General features: G+C 39.4%; 1 pseudogene; it reads right to left on the bottom strand.

Annotated features, from left to right (window-relative positions):
• LOC103462941 (non-muscle caldesmon-like) overlaps positions 1 to 2,579 on the bottom strand; it is a 32,661-nt pseudogene extending 30,082 nt beyond the window's left edge.
• Positions 2,580 to 4,569: the final 1,990 nt, after the last annotated feature.

The raw sequence follows: 4,569 nt of genomic DNA, 5'->3' as shown, positions 1-4,569 counted from the left end.
TGGCGTCCGTCGCTAAAGTTGTGGCGTCCGTCTTTAAAGTCGTGGTGTCCGTCACTAAAGTCGTGGCGTCCGTCGCTAAAGTTGTGGCGTCCGTCTTTAAAGTCGTGGTGTCCGTCACTAAAGTCATGGCGTCCGTCGCTAAAGTTGTGGCGTCCGTCACTAAAGTTGTGGCGTCTGTCACTGCCACGATTTGAGCTCGGCCCTGCTGACCTCTGCAGAACGACAGGCTGACCTCTGTCATTCATGCAACCGAAGTTCATTTGCATAGCAGAGTTCAGCAGCAAAGCGATTCAAGATGCTTTACATGATGAAAACAAGATGAAAAAACGAGCCAAAACCACGTACTGAGTCCATAAAGGCTATAAAGTGCATGGATATAGTTTTCTTGATTAACATTTCTTTTTTTTTGTTTGCCAAATTTTCTGAGAAACTGAGTTTTAGATGTTCATCAACTGAACAGAAATAAACTCTGAGTCTAATCAGTGAATATGACACATTTTTCATGATGACTTAATAGTATTTAAAGGTTCTATACAGATTTCGCAACAGTCGAATAAAAATGCAGATCAAGTTCTCCCCGCTTGACGATCCACCCACTGGAACTGAACTCGACTCGGATCCGTCTACAATTTACTGACTTTTTAATTTAATGATTATTGTCTGTTGTCAGATAGTACTTTTTGCTTTAATACCTAAAATACCAGCTCTGATGTTTATAAGGTCCTTAATGAGCCTTAAAACTGAACAGTGTGTACCAGCTACTACACCCAGGGGCGATTAGATTAACACCCTGGTGTTCATCATTGGTACTGCACCCTAAAGCTGCCTCAGTGTGCAATAAAACCTGGATCTATTTCAATAAAGTACCGACTGCAAATTCACAAGTAACCGGAGAATAAACAAAAAAGAATCCGTCTTTTTTACGTACAACTATCAAAAATCATTGTTTTACATATCTAATGTCGTAGAGGGCTGCACAGTGGCGCAGTTGGTAGAGCTGTTGCCTTGCAGCAAGAAGGTTCTGGGTTCGATTCCCGGCCTGGGGTCTCTCTGCATGGAGTCTCCATGTTCTCCCTGTGCATGGTGGGTTTTCTCCAGGTACTCCGGTTTCCTCCCACAGTCCAAAAACATGACTGTCAGGTTAATTGGCCTCTCCAAATTGCCCCTAGGTATGAATGTGTGTGTGCATGGTTGTGTGTCTCTGTGTTGCCCTACGACAGACTGGCGACCTGTCTAGGGTGTACCCCGCCTCTCGCCCGAAACGTTAGCTGGAGATAGGCACCAGCACCCCTCCCAACCCCATTAAGGGTGCAAGAAAATGGATGGATGGATGGATAATGTCGTAGATTCGAGATTTAAGAAACAAAAATCTAGTTTACATCTGTAGATGTTGATCCAAACCTTTTCTAGGAGAAAAATAAACTTGCCATGTATTTTTTTGCGTTCAGCTACTATATGTCCTTTACTTTATGAAAATAAATGTTGTATTTCAGTGAATCAGCGCCGAGGTCAGCAGAACAGACTAGAAACCTTCATATCTGTTATTTACACTGAAGGTGAAGCTGTTAAAACAACAGGTGTTAGTTAGCAGAGTTGTTGTTTTTCACCGCAATTAACACGTGTTTCTAATAAAAGGGAAATGGGAAACATGTAAAAAAAAAACTAATCTCAGAAAAAAGTAGAAGTTTACTCATATGTTCATTAAAAAATATTTAGTTATCCTGTTATTTTGTGTTTTGTGAAACACGAAATGTTATTTTATCTGAGAATGATGCTGTCATAATCAATAAATTAGAATATATTTTCTGATGAGGCTTGCTCGTCAGATTAAAAGTATCTTTTGAAAATAACATTGGAAAAGCAGATATTAAATATACTTTTCATTAAGCCCAAATTTCTGTCTTAAATGTTTTGATTGGTTTGATGTAATATTTGGATTTTTTATGAGGTGCAAGTGGAAAATTATCATAATTAGAAATAAAGACTTTCATCCATCCATACAACATCCATCTATACAATCTGTATCACTTAGTGAAAGTTTCCAGTAATAWTCTAATCTATTGACTAAATCTGTACAAACAAAACATTGGTTACTTATTACAGAGTTAATCTAAATTTACATGAGCATCTTTAAAACCCAATATTTAAACATTTAATCAACTTCAGAGTTCAGTTTTCTACATATTTTCTATATTTTTGGGTCATTTATGTTTTACTTTGGTAAAACTTTGCACATTTCCTTTCTTAGCTGGTTAAATTCTTAGTTTTTACAGACTGCTGATCTTTYCCTGAGTGAATAATAATGAAATGGATCCATAATGCGTATTTTGCTGTCGCTTCATCCTGCAGGTGATGACCCAGAGTGGTGTTGCATCTCACCTGATGAGGTTCTGCAGGAGCTGCTTGCTGGAGTTTCTCCTCTTGATGGACTCTGACATGCTGGCTGGTTCTGGTCCGTGGTCCCGGTTCTGGTCCTGGTTCCTGAGCCTCAACCCGTCCCTGCTGCTGCTCTCCGTTCCCCCCTTTTCTGCCGTGTTGCTCATGTTGGGTTCTCCCTCTCCACTTAGTCACAGCTCTCTCCTCCCTCCATGTGGTTTTCATTGAAACAGTCTGACCCCCCCGCCTGACCCCTCCTCTGAGCAGAGGTCATGTGACTCTCCCAGAGGGGCAGTAAGATGATATCATAACAGTGGATCTGTGGCAATATTGTGCATGTGTACATTGTAATTCCAGAGGGAAGTGTAATTAGGGGGGATGTGTCTGTGTTGCTGGAGTTGTTTTCTTCATACGCATTGAAACAAAAAGCCTTTTTTTTTCTATTTAACAACGAATAGCACTGAAATGTATCCACTTCCTGTTGCCTAGATGTTTAWGTTCAAAACAGGCATAACTTTTTTTTTACAGCAAATGCTACAGAGGAAGCATTTTGAACATTTTATACTTGTATTCAATTTTCAACTGCTTCTAAAACAGTCGAAGTGATTAAAAAAACCACCCAGCTGTTTTCTGACATTGAGTTCATGTTTTTGGTGTCTGGAAAATGAGTTGTGTTGAAAACCTTCCAACTGTTAAGTCACATTCAACAAGTACTCTGCCGTTACCTAGTAACCCCAGCCAAGCCCATCCCCGTTACCTAGCAACCCAAGCTGAGTTCCAGCATGTTTGGCCAGCTGGTTTTCAATTCTGTTCAACTCAATTCAAAAATACGTTACTAATCCCAAAGGKAAATTAAATGTTGTTGTAGCACATTAATTCAGATTKTTCAGAGTTATTGTAGATCATGATGGCTGTTGGCAGGAAATATCTCCTGTAGCAGTCTGTATTACAGCAAATCTGAAGAAACCTCTAACTGAAGATACTCTGTTTTCTCATGGTCAGGGTTGTCCAGAACTTTCTCGATTTTATTAAGAATCCTTTACATAATCACCTCCAGAGGTTCCTCWSTTGAGCCAGAACAGAACCAGAACAGAACCAGCCTTCTTTATTAGGTTGTTGAGCTGTTTCAGGTTCCCGGTTCTGATGCTGTTGCCCCAACAGTTTTCCCACTGTATGTCCTGTACAATGGCCGCTGGAAAAGACAAGTGTTTTGTTGTTGACTTATCATCCAGAAACCACTTGCTGCATTCTTCTTTGGTTGTGCATGAGGCTCCACTTCTGCTTTTCAAAGATGTACGATAGTATAATTGTGGATCTGTTTGCAGCCATTCAATGTGTGAGGGTAAACGCTGACACATTGGGGGGGCGTGGCCAGCAGCAGCTCATTTGGATGACAAGACGTCCTAAACTCAACTCAACCTGAAAGAGATGAAAAAAGGCAGAACTGAGACTAAAATCTCATTATCCAAGAAGGATTTTGTACAAAAAGTGTTTTATATATTAGACTATCCTAATCTGTCCAGCATGTAAACTCCTATCGAAAGCTGGAAAATCTCATCTTTTATATGGATTTTACTGTGAAGTAAAATCACATTTTGTAAAACATGATTTATTTTCATGTGTATGAAATATATGTATCATTTATTGATTCTCACTTTGCATAGTGTATGTGTTGGTAGGATAGGCATGCTAATGTTTTGATTATGTTGCAGTTTTCCAGTACAGGTGTGAGGGAGGGGCCACTTCCTGTTTTAAAAAGTTAAAGAAGTCACTGAATCCGTCGCATCACTTGGTGCAACCAAATGAAGGGTTTTATTTTTTGTACAGTATAATTCAGCACAGCATTTCATAACACTCCCACGTTCACTGTATATTTTGCATCTCTGACTTGCTTTGTTCAAGCCACAGAATTTTCTAAAATATGCCGATTGGATTACAGTGTCAGAGGAAGCACTGTTTACCTAAAGCTGCATGTCTTCATATGCTGCTGAAATGCAAAAAAGCACCACATCTTTCTTTAAGGTTACATTTAAGGGAAAACATGGTGCATTTAGAAAACTAAAGCTCCATTTTTTGGTTAATTTTGTTATGTTTTTGACATGTAAGCACTTTAAACTGCCTTGCTGCTGAAGTATGTTACTCAAATAATGATGCACAACAATGTAAAATATCACTGGCTATTAATTTCATGTA

The sequence above is a fragment of the Poecilia reticulata genome, linkage group LG3 (assembly GCF_000633615.1).
Source record: "Poecilia reticulata strain Guanapo linkage group LG3, Guppy_female_1.0+MT, whole genome shotgun sequence".
In the NCBI taxonomy this organism is placed as follows: Eukaryota; Metazoa; Chordata; class Actinopteri; order Cyprinodontiformes; family Poeciliidae; genus Poecilia; species Poecilia reticulata.
Note: the sequence above shows the minus strand (reverse complement) of the source record. Positions and strands in the feature narration are given on the sequence as shown.